The following is a 13460-nucleotide window of genomic DNA, read 5'->3' on the forward strand; positions in this document are numbered from 1 at the left end:
CTCATTCTTCCGTCGTTAAAACGTTGAAACTTCACCATCTCCACCGGATTCAGCCTCAAATGTTTAGGTTTTATCTTTTCTTTCCCATTTTTCATGTTATGTTTTCATTTGGTATAATTTTTATTTCATTTTGTTTGGTACAATTCTATTTTAATTTTCATTTATGATGAATGCTTTTCTTTTTATATTTTATGTTAGATGAATTTATTTGATTATTTTTTTCTATCTTATTTCGTATGTGTTATTTCATATAGTTTTCGTGTTTTATCAATTTTTGCACCAATGAGGACATGGTCCAAATTAAGTGTGGGAGGAGATATTGCATATATCATTTAATTTTTATTACGACTTAATGCAACGAAATAATTTTTAAGCAACATTTCTTTTATGCAAATGCAACACATTTTGCAACGTTTTATTCAACACATAGTATTTCTCAATAACATTGTTTTAATAACATCATTGTAAACTTAGATTTTTAATATTTTAAAATATATTTAACTTATGATTATTTTTAGGTTATCATTATCGTTAGAAATAATATATTTCTATACTGGTAATATTTTTCAAATTATTCACAAATCTCCGATACGATTTTAAGTAAAAACGTCTCGAGTGAATGTATTTAAGTAAATAAATTCTTTATTCTCAATCTCTATTTAATATCATGAAATTCATGATACAATAAATCTTATTTTAAATTTTCAATTAGATTTATAGGCATGAAATTGAACTAACAATTTTTAGCTCGATTTGATTTCGTCTTACATTAACACTAATTGAAGTTTTTAAGGAAACTTTAGCCATAATACATGTTGAATTTTAAGTCAATATAGGATGAATGTGCTATTTTTCTTTTCCCAATTTACAATTTTAATTTCATATTAGTCATTTTCTTAACTTTTGGCCACGATTGAGACCAACCTTATCACAATCGAGGTATGAAAGGGAAGAATAATTAAGTATCATTTACTTTTGGCCACGATTGAGACCAACCTTATCACAATCGAGGTATGAAAGGGACGTTTAAAAACAAAAATTAAGCGTGTTTAAGTTTAAAGTAACGATTGCGTCCACCTATGGCATGGTCGGTACCTCTTAAGCGAACACAAAGCAAATAAATGCGTATAAAGTTACGATCGAGACCACCCTTATCTTGGGCGTAACTAAGCAAATAAATTAATCTAAGTACTTATTCAATTCATATTTCATATAATAGTTTAGGTTTGGGAAAGGAAATTTTGTGCTTTGAAATGCCTTGAGACGAAAGACTCAATAACATGCGTGCTTATATCGTCCCGAATACTTCAATTTTAAAATTGAAAATACAAGACGAATGATATATCGCCTTTATACTAGTTAGTTTGATATTTTGCGTATAAATTTGCCATGCGAAGTTAATCTTTTCGGCTTAACTAATTTAAAAAGTAATACAGAGATATATGTTTTATTTTGATAAAGAGATTAGTTAAAGAATAAATTCAGTGAAATTTTGCTCGGGACTAGCAAAAGATTAAGTGTGGAGATTTGTTAAGCCCAAAATATACCTAAAATATCATTAATATTTACATCAGTTTTACTACGAATTTGTGATGTTTATATCTATTTCAAGTACTTTTACGTTCGAATAAGTTTCTTTCATGCAAGGTACTTAAATATTTGGTAAAATCCAAATAGGAACGAAAAGATGTCAAAAACGAAGGAAAAACCCTACAAAAGAAGTCAAAGATGACGAAAATCAAACGAACCGAAACGAAGACGAGGAACGAAGTCAGAAACGGAAATAATTACCCATGTCGCGACCGAGAATCCTCCATTCTCGGTCACGACACGCGTCGCCCAGGCATCCCTCCCTTTCGTTCGAAGGCTGAAAAACTGTTTCCCCATTCTCGGCCGAGAATTTCCATTCTCGGTAAGTTCAGATTTTCAGGCAGCACAACATACACTTGTTCGTTTTCAAAGATACGTGTTCGTTCGATTGGATAAGAACGTCTCTTCACAACAGACACGTTCCTTAGACTCGACTCTTCAACATCTATAAATAAAGAGTTGATTTCAGAATTGAAGATATGATTTTTAGAGTTAAAATTTAGTACAGAATTAATACAGAAATTCTGAGTCAAACGATTCAGAGTTAGAAGTTCGATTTTGTAAAAAGCAATATGATGTACACACATTATTTAATAAATAATTACAAACACAGTAGCATTGAGATTTAGATTAAGATCAGTTCAATATTAGTTTACATTTGGGTAGTAAAAGTACCTGTCTCTATTCCGAAGATTCAACGAGAAGATTAAGTAGCGGATTTGACCCTGGAGCCTGACAAACTCTTTGGCGAGGTTTGAGGAAAGGATTGATGACCCCGAACTCTAATGTCGTTCGAATGCTTCCATGCTTTTTATTCTCTGTAAACTTGTATCAAATTCATACTTCATCTAATAAAGTTCATGCAATTCAATAAATTTTTATGTAGTACTTCTGTAATTGATCCGAAGTGAGTTCTGGTGTTTTCATTAAAACGTAGTTAAATTCAATATCTTTATAAGGAAACTTTGTTGAACACTTAGGCAGATTAATTCTTATGCAAATAAGTGTTAATTTGATTAAGGTAGCAATCTATCCCGACCGTAGAAAGATTGTCTGCGGTTCAAAGCCCTTTAATTGAAGGAGTTTACGTTATTACATTTTCATAATTTATACAAAGTTTAAAGTTGTTTTCTTTGCTTAATGCAAATGAACACAATTATTCTCTTATTTTAAACATTAAACGTTTCTGTTTTGTAATTCATTTTCGAAACAGAATTGATTTCTAACATTCTACATATTCTATCCTAATTCTTATTCAATCAATCCCAAAACCAATTTCAAATAACGATTATCTATTTATATAAACCTTAAGTCGTATTTAATCTACACATAAATAAGTTTTTGTTGAAAAACGTTCCCTGTGGGATCGATATCTTTTTATTACTACAAGTGAAACCGTGCACTTGCGGAAATCTCTCAACATATATAAATATATGTACTATTAGAAATAGAATCTTAATTATAATAGTAATAGTAACACTTAATACGTCATTTGCCCCTTCAACTTGTCCAAAAAGGTTGATTGCTCCCCCTGAACTTTGAAAATGTCCTGGTATCCCCTCAATTTGCTTAAAATATCATGATAGGGTCCTCAACTTGCTTAAAGTATGTTGCATGTAGAAGGCATGTTGCACATGCATTGGAAAAGCAAAATAACCAAAGTCATGGTATAAGATTCTAGTATCAGAAAGGGTAAGGTTTACTATTGAGTAAGTAAGAACTTTAGTTTTAATATGTTTTGTGAATAATATATAATAACAATGTAAGGCGCGTGCAACACACATTTTGTATGCAACTACTTATTTGTACCTAGGTAATCAATTGATTACATTTTAATCAAGTTGAGTGAGCTATCTAAATATTTTAAGAAAGATGAGAGGCTATCGGAGCACTTTGAGAGATCAGAGGGTCAATCAAACGTTTTGGACAAATTTAGGAACATGTACTAAGCCTAATAGTAATACAAATGCACCTCATCAATTATTTTAAGATGAATAACATTATTATTATTTTAGACAACTATCCCTTCCCATCCAAAAACGAAAACCTATTGCAATTCATTTTTCTTTAATTTCTTTTTCTAATTTCTTTCTCTCTATTCTTCATAATTCCATAGTTCGTCCATATATCCAAACAAAAATTACACTATTAAATTTCTTGCATCGTTATTTAAATTTTGACACCAATCTTGCTATTTTTTGGACGAGAAAGTGTGTTAGTCAGAACATGTACTTTTCATCGAAAAAACCATAGATTTTGGTCTTTTAGACATTTTTGGTGGAAAAATGAGCGTACCATTCAACTCCCTCGAACTTCGGCTATCTCGTGGTAAACTTCGTTCACTCTTCTATTGAACTTTTCGATGACCGACCACAACGATTTGGTGATACTACGGTGAGCGATTTAGGATAAAAGTTTACCCCTTTTTGCAAAGAGTCCAATTTATATAATAGTTATTATAAATTCTTAGTCTGTTTTGAGAATTTAATTTTGAAAGGTTAGAATTTTATATTTAATTAGATATTTATTCAGATAATTAGTCTAATATGGAACCTTAATTAATATTGTGGGGTTTAGGAGCAATGTGAACATAGATCTGTATATCTATCATTGTTTAAATACGAATCAATTATAGGAAATGTATTCTATGTTTATAGGCAAGTAAGTGACGGGTCAACAAGAACCCAAATAATTGGATTAACTTATTGAAAGTGAGGTAGACACACACACACACACACATATATATATATATATATATAGAACATTGAACACGACTTGTAGGAACATTCATCCCACATCGAAGTAAATTAGTTCACACTAGGATACAAATGGGGCTAATCGCCATGCATAGTAACAAACTTTTGTATGAACGTCTGCCTTCCAAATCAAGTTCCAATCTCCTTCAACATGATGATGTTCATTATTCTCTAATTTTTTTCCTAGCGAGTCGCTAAGCATTCTTCATCGTGTACACCTGGAAAGTAGCCTTTTACAAAAGCAGTGAATCCCTACTTTTTGGAAAAGTAGCTTTTTCCGACAGCAAACAGTAGGTAAAACAAACAGACCCTTAGTTAAAAGAGTATTACTCATTTTGCATGTGCCAGGTATTGTATTTTTTTTAAAGTTCAAAATAAGATTCTTAGAACTTCTCTATAGCCATATCACGCATGTAAAAAAAATATTTTCGAATTGTTAAACCTATTAATTTTGAATGTAGATAAAATGAATAACGCTCTTTTAATTGAGTTCATATCTAACTAATTTGGTGGGCAAGAGTACTGTAGTATGATAAAAATAAATGGGTGTTCATTTCAGCTTTTCAAAGCGGTTTTTAAATTTTCATTCCAAATCTTAGGAAATATAGTATTTCATTAGTTTTATAAAATAACAACTTTTTAGCTTCTTATTTTTTAGGAAACAATATCGTTTTAGTGTTTTTTTTTATGAAAATCTCATTTTTTGAACTTTTCATGAAAAGTTATTTATATTTATTTAATTTTAATAAAATTATCTTTCTTATTTTTATAAAACATGTTACTTTTTTAACTATATTTTTATCTAATATAATATTATTACCGAAAAAATAAAGGTTTTGCTCCTGTTAAATAACTTACTATTTTTTTTATTAACTTATTTATGTTATTTTTATTTTATTTTTTTTTGTAGGAAAAAGAAAGTAAAGACAAAACAAACACCACAACAAATTAACCCGGGATTAGCCTAGAAAAGCTAACCCCCGCAATATCTTCAGAAAGCAAAGATAACATGAAATCAGGAGGAGAAGAGAAAATAGAGACGCCCAAAGCCCTCTCATGGCCCTCAGCAGCAAGCCGATCTGCCACCCGATTCTGCTCCCTAAAAACATGGTAAAAGTTGATAGAATTGAAAGAGGAGTAAATCCTTCTAATTGCTTTAACTAAATTTTGGCTCCCTAAACACAGAGCCCTTTTATGGGAAATCATCTTGACTGCTTCGAGATTGTCTGACTCCACTAGCAGCCTTCTAATCCCCAGATCCTCTGCCACCCTAAGCCCAGAAAAGATACCCTAGAGCTCAGCAATAAAAGAGGAGCCCAAACCCAGATTCTGAGCAAAACCCGATAACCAAGCACCTCCTGCATCTCTCAATACACCGTCGACATCAATTCTGCCGTCCTCTTTACGCGACCCATTGGTGTTCAACTTTTCCATCCCTTCACCTGGTCTATCCCAGCCTATCAGATGAATAGTCATCTTTTGGATAGAACCTGCTAAACTATCAACCTTGAAACTCTCAATTATTGAATTAACTTTTCTAAAGAAGAAAGCCAGCAAATTAGGAATGACAACCGCTCCTTCTCCAAATACTTCAACCTCCAATGCCAAATTTGGTTGTAGACCACAGCAAACAGAATTACTCCATGTTCGAGCTCAGCCAACAACTTCCCTTCAACACTCTCCCTAAACCAGTCTTGTTCTGAATAGGAAAAGAATGCAGAAAGACACTGCTCATGCAGAACTTTCCTCCACACGGCCTTACTTCCAGCACAATCTCTAAGAACATGGCAACTGGTTTTCGCATGAGCTTTACATCTACTACAAGCATCAGAGTCCACCAAATGTCGTCTTTTCATTTCAACATTCGTCAGAAGCCTATTCTTAGCACAAAGCCAAAGAAAACTCCTAATACGATAAGGAACCTTCAAGGACCAAATACCTTTCCAAAGGTTTGAAGGAGGAACATCCAAATTGTGATTAAAGGCCTCAAAAGCAGATTTACAAGAATAATCACCATTATTAGTAAACGACCAACAGCGAGTATCGCCATCTTCCTCCATATTGCTAACTTTAACTCCCCGGATTCTCAGGAACGTTTCGAGACTGAAAATACGATCAAATTTAGACCAATCCCACTCTCCCTCCTCAATCACAACATCCGCAATTCTCCAATTTCGGACCTCAAAAGGTGGAGGAAAAGTACAAATCTCTAATAAAGGCTGCTTCCCAAGCCAGACATCATTCCAAAAACTAATCGATCTACCATTACCAACCGACCAACCAATACCAGTACAAAATTTAGAAAAAACTGCATTAACCCTTTTCCATAAAAAGGAACAGACCTGAACTTTTTCTTTTTGCCCTTAAAAATCCTATCATTCTTATATTTCCCGCACAGGAGCCGAACCCACAGAGCAGATGGAGATTGCCACATCCTCCAAAGGAGTTTCATTAACAACACTTTGTTATTATCCCTAGCCTATCTAATCCCAAGGCCACCCATACCTTTAGGTTGGCAAACCTCCTTCCAAGGAACAAGATGAATTTTCCTTCCCTCCACCGAGTCCCCCCACATAAAGCGTCGATTGATTTTATCTAAACCGTTGAGAACTGGTTCAGGAAGACGACAAGCTTGCATAATATCATTGGGCGCCACACAGTTCACTGACTGAATCAAAGTAAGACGACCCGCAAGAGAAAGTTATTTTGCCTTCAATTAGCACTCTTATAATTAATTTTGTCAAAAACATCCTTGAAAGACGCCTTAGATACTCTATCACTATGGAGAGGAATCCCTAGGTAGTTGCCCAAACATTTGGTAAAAGGAATGTCCGACAATTCACTCAGCCGTTTACAGACACCCTGATCCATATTATTAGAACACAGCATCCACGATTTTTGAATATTAAGTTTTTGTCCAGAGGCAGAGCAAAAGCAATTGAGGATATCCATAATCACCCTAATTTGCTCCTCACTTCCCTCGACAAACATCATCACATCATCCGTAAAAAACAAATGCATCACCGGGGGTAAAACTTGTTAGGGGAAACAGGATGAAAACTCCCTGTTACCACAGCCTCCTGAATAAGGTGAGTTAACCTCTCCAAAGCAATAACGAATAAGAAAAGGCTCATAGGGTCACCCTAACGAATACCCCGGGTAGGAGTAAATTCCTCGGACATATCCTCATTTATCATAACTTGAAACACTGTAGAAGTAATACAAACCTCAATTAACCTCCTCCAATTCTCCAGGATCCCAGCTCTCTTCAGACTCTTAAGAAGAAAACTCCAGTTAAGTCGATCATACGCTTTCTCCAGATCAAGTTTTAAAGCCACAATGTCGCGCTTACCCTTTTTAACTTTCATCCAATGAACCATTTCCTGTGCAATAACAAAATTATCCATCATCTGTCTACCAGGCACAAAACTACCTTGATTCTGGCTGATAATATCAGGGAGAATACAATGGAGTCTATTAGCCACAATTTTGGTAACAGCCTTATAGAGAACATTGCACAGATTAATCGGCCTCATTCGTAAGAAAGAAGAAGGCTTCTCCACCTTAGGAATCAGAACCAGTAGAGTTTTATTAACCAGCCTAATATCCTCGGAACCTCTAAAAAACTGCAGATCCCATCCTTAACCATTCCCCAATGTTTATGATAAAAACCAGCCGAGAGCCCATCAATACCCGGAGCTTTGGTAGCCCCGATACTAAAGATAGTCTGCCTAATCTCTTTATAATCAATCGGAGAAAGGCTTCAAGAATCTTCTCTTCACTAACCGTAGGAAAAGTAGCCCTAGTCTGAGCTCTATCCAAATCCACTTGATCCTCCTGAAATAACTCTTTATAGAAATTCAGGGCCAAATGACGAATCTCCTCATCCTCATAAACCCACTCTCCATTAGGATTTTTGATAGCTTCAATCCGATTTCTTTGACTTTTGATAACCGTAGAGAGATGGAAATACCTAGTATTTCGATCTCCGTCCTTAATCCAAGCTTTCCTTGATTTTTGAAACCAAAGCAACTCTTCCTGCCGCAACACAGCTTCCAACTCATTCTGAAGAGACCTGAGTAGACAATTCAAACTATGGTCATACCTGATCTCCAAGGCGCGATGAATCCCAGCAATCCTACTCAGAATTTTATGCTTCCTTCTGATAATGTGGCCAAAAACGTTCTTATTCCAACCCACCACGTTACTTCTAAAACCATCCGCCGCTTGTAACACATTAGAATGAGGCTTCCAATTGTCCTGAACAAATTTTTTGAACTCAGGGTGAGGCTCCCACGCCACCAAATACCGAAAAGGTCTCACCCCTTTAAGATGAGGAGCTCTAACCAGTCTGAATAAGATAGGACAATGATCATAATGACGGAAGGGAAGATTCAGAACAGCCGCCTCCGGAAACTGACTACGAGCCGTGATATTAGCATAAACTTTCTCCAGGTGAACAAACATGCTATTACGTTTCCACGTAAACTTATCATCTGCTACACCAAGGTCCGACAATCCACACAAATCCATATTCTGTTTATGGTTCAGACACCGATTAATATAATGATTCCCTCCACCTCTTTGATCGTTCATAAGAGCAATATCAATAAAATCACCAGCAACAAACCAAGCATCCACTATACTAGCACTAATACTATATAAAACCTCCCAATGACGTTTACGATTAGCGAGGATAGGATCAGCATACACAATGGTGATAAAGAAAGGGTCTTTACTAGGACATATGACTTTACCGTGAATAAATTTCTTATTTTTAAGCCCAAAATATACCTAAAATATCATTATTATTTACATCAGTTTTGCTATGAAATCGTGCTGTTTATATCTATTTAGAGTACTTTTACGTCTGAATATGTTTCTTTCATGCAATGTACCTAAATATTTGATAAAATCCAAATAGGAATGAAAACAAGTCAAAAACGAAGGAAACCCCCTAAGTTAGGAGCAAACGACGAGGAAATTCAGCGCACCGAAACGAAGATGACGGAACGAAGTCGGAATCGGGAAAAAACTACCGAGTCACGATCGAGATTCTCTAATCTCGGTCGCGACACGCTGATTCCAGCGCATCCCACTTGCGTTCCGAAGACCAAAATTTTACTCCCTAATCCCGGCAGAGATTTTCCCATCTCGATAACATCAGAGATTCCTCCAGCATAGTTTACACATGTTGAAATTCAAAGAAACGCGTCCGTTCGGGTGGATAGAAACGTCTCTTCGCAGCGGACACGTCCCTTAAACACGACTCTTCAACATCTATAAATAGAGAGTTGATTTCAGAGTTGTAGAGAGTTAGATTTTTAAGATTAGTACAGAATTTATGCAGAAATTCTGAGTCAGAAACGATTCAGAGTTAGAGTTCGATTTTGTAAAAGCAATCTGATGTACACACATTGTTCTTAGATTAATTACAACATAGTAGCAATTAGATTTAGATTAAGATCTGTTCGAAGACTAGTTTACATTTCGATAGAAGAAACGCCATCTCTATTCCGAAGATTCAGCGAGAAGATTAAGCAGCGGATTCGACCCCGGAGCCTGACAAACTCTAACGAGGTTTGAGGAAAGGATTGACGACCTGGAACTCACTAATTCCTTTTGAATGCTTTCATGCTTTTTGTTCTCTGTAAACTTGTATCAATTTACACTTCATCTAATAAAGTTCATGCAAGTCAATAAATTCTTATGTAGTTACTTTGGTAAATGATCTGAAGTAAAGTTCTGGTGTTTTCATTAAAACGTAGTTAAATTCAAAATCTTTACAAGGAAACTTTGTTGAACACTTGGGCAAATTCATTCTTACGGACGATATGATCGTTGGATCGGCTTATCGGAAATAAGTATAAATTTGGTCAAGGTAGAAATCTACTCAACGCCAGGGGGGTTCTCTACGGTTCAAATCCTTTTAATTGAAGGAGTTTACGTATATTACACATTTATAATTTTTACAAAGTTTAAAGTTGGTGTCTTTGCTTAATGCAAACTAGTACAACTCTTATCTTATTTTAAACGCTAAATGTTTCTGTCTTGTAATTTAATTTCAAGACGGAATTGATTTCTAACATTCTACACATATTCTAATCTGATCCTTATTAAATCAATCTCAAAACGAAATTCAATTAACGATTTTCTATTTAATAAACCTAAGTCGTATTTAAACTATATCAAAATAAGTTTTTGTGAAAAAACATTTCCTGTGGGATCGATATCTTTTTATTACTACAAGCGAAACCGTGCACTTGCGGAAATCGCTCAACACTTATCCATCTTCACAATATCAAAAAGAATTAGATCAGGCTTTCAGAAAAGCCAAATCCCACCAACACGGCCAATAGCCTCAGACCGAACACACTTCCAGCTTCTAAATTTCTTAACTACATCATCTGCTTTATCTCCACTGATCTTAGTCTCTAGTAAAGCAAAGCAACAAAGGTTGAACTGTTTAATTAAATCATTCACATGGAGACAGGTAGCCTTGCTTGCCGCTCCTCTAACATTCCACACAAATAAATCCATCAAACAGGAGGACAACCAAACCACAAACCCGCATGTGCATTACATTTTTTATTTTTATAATTTATTTATTGATTAATTTCAAATATGTTTATTTTACATATATTACATACAAAAATAGCAATTCATTATAATTTCACCAAGCACTAACAATCATTCGGTTAATAATGAAGCTCTTAGTCTAGTGGTTGAGAGCATACTTATGACTATGGAGGTTATGAGTTCGAATCACATCCGGGTGGAGTGTAGTAAATTAAAAAAAAAAAGGCTAATAACAATATCAAATATCTAACAGTTAAATCAAACATAACAAGTGTTGAAATTGAAAATAAATGGTTTGATTAAAATCAGAATGTGTATATATATAATGGATGTTTTTTTGTGAAAGAAAGAATTGGTCAAAGCCGCCATTCCTAATCATGGGTTCAAATTTCCAGTCCTTCCTATATAACAAAAAGAAAAGTAGTTTAAAAGTTAGACAAAAAAGAAAAGCCAAGTGTGAACAATAATTACTTTATAACTAACAAAGAATGTTGTGGTGGAAAAGTAAATTAAATGATTCCTATCTATGACTTGACTTGTACTAAAAAAATACAACAACATTTTTCATAGATTCCATGAAATGTGGTGTAATTGTTCATTTTCAAAATTTAGGACATCTACTACTACTACACTATCCTTCTTACCGACAGCTATTTGATTGAGTTCCACATCATCAAAGATTTTTTTTATACTAGTATTTCCCTAAATATTCTTAAGTCTTAATACTCCAATGTTTAATCGGGTGGTTTTCACTTGTCAGAATTAAATCATCATTAGATTTAAGAGGTGTAAATTTAAGTCTTACGATTATTTAATTTTTGCCATATGATTTTAATAAATTTAAAACTAACGGTGATTTGATCACTTGATCAGATTAGATGAAAATTACATATATTTCTTTTTCAAGTTAATATAAATGATAAGATTCTCGTTTGTGTTGTAGGTAATTTTTTGAGCTCTCTCAAAAAAAACATTTATTATTCTACAGATTTGCCATCATCTGCAGGAGTAGCATTTTTTCCTTGTTATTGCATTTTCTATTACATCACAATCAAATTGTGAGTTAAAACGATGTTGTTAGGATTTTTTTTTTTTTTTTTTTTTTTGATAAAAATGCATATATCTTCATTAAATACGAAAAGAACAAGTACACAAAGAAACGGGAAAGGTAAAAAACCTTACAAAATCCACAATGGAACGAAAATAACTACAAAGAGCATAAAAAGCTATAAAAAGTACAAAATTCACAAAAAAAAACAATAAAACATATACTTCATTGAAATCCAAATCTGCAGAAAAGCAACTCCAATTGAATCTTCATCATTTAGACCCTTCCGAATATTCGGATCTGAGTCCTTTCGTTTGTTGCAACCACGTAGATATATTGATCCACGTATAAAATAAACCGTTTCCTTTCTTGCTAAATTCGAAAAAGATATCAATAGTAGAATAATGGAGAACAGATACAATTCAAACGGATAATGAAATTCAATAAAATATATACACTGACCGAAAAGAAATACAATAAAAAAAATTACAACAAACCTAACCCGTTGAGAGGAGGAAGAAGGAACTTCCTTCTTCCTTCTCAAAGTAGATCCACAAAAGAAAAAAAAACTTGAAGAACTTGAAAATTTTGATAGAGAGAAGAAGACAAGGAGGAATTGATAGTTTTTTTTTTCAAAGAGCAGTTCAGAAAAGACTGAATAGAGTTAGGGGGCGTTTGGTTCGGGGTCTTTAGGAATGGGGTTTCATTCCATTTGTTCTTGTTTGTTTTAAAAAAAATCATTCCCTTTACCCATTTAAGATTATGGGTTTACCTCACTTTAGGTTAAGCCCATTATCCCAAGCCCTGTAGGGAATTGGATTCCCTTTACCCCATTCACTTTCCTAAACATATCCAAACACATAGATGAATTAATTGTTGAAACACCTTTCCACATAATTTTGATTTGACAAAATTATTTAAATATAATATTCTAAACACACTAAGTTTAAATGCTTTGATTTATTCTACTAATGTGTTTGTTCAATGTTCAGTTAAAAATTGCTTATAAGACATAAGGATTAAAAGGCCCAAGCCCAATACAAGAGTCAAAGCCCAAGTCAAACGATTTAAAGCAACTCGGCCCGCGAATGTCAAAACGATGTCGTTATGGACAAAACGCAACTCAGCGGAAGAAGGATCTAGAAGACCTTCAGGGAACAACTTCGGAACGAAGCTGCTGAGTTGATTCGACAAAGCGTACAAGACAGCAGCTGGCTAATGAAAACTTCCAGACAAAGTGTTTCCACTTTGGATAAAGTTCAGACGACACAGTATGCTGTCCAGTTGACTTTACCATAAAAGGAGAGACATTCTGCCGAGCTGACCAAAAGCTGACCGATGACAGAAGATACTCAAATCCGATTGGCCGAGAGCTCTGAGCAAGTCAGGATGACAACGACAGGAAGCCGTTTCCCTCCAACGGTTATTTCGAAATTCGAAATGACCGATGTCTCAAGACGTCTCTATAAATAGTGCCATCATAAGCT

This window comes from Euphorbia lathyris, chromosome 5 (genome assembly GCF_963576675.1).
Source record: "Euphorbia lathyris chromosome 5, ddEupLath1.1, whole genome shotgun sequence".
Taxonomy (NCBI): domain Eukaryota; kingdom Viridiplantae; phylum Streptophyta; class Magnoliopsida; order Malpighiales; family Euphorbiaceae; genus Euphorbia; species Euphorbia lathyris.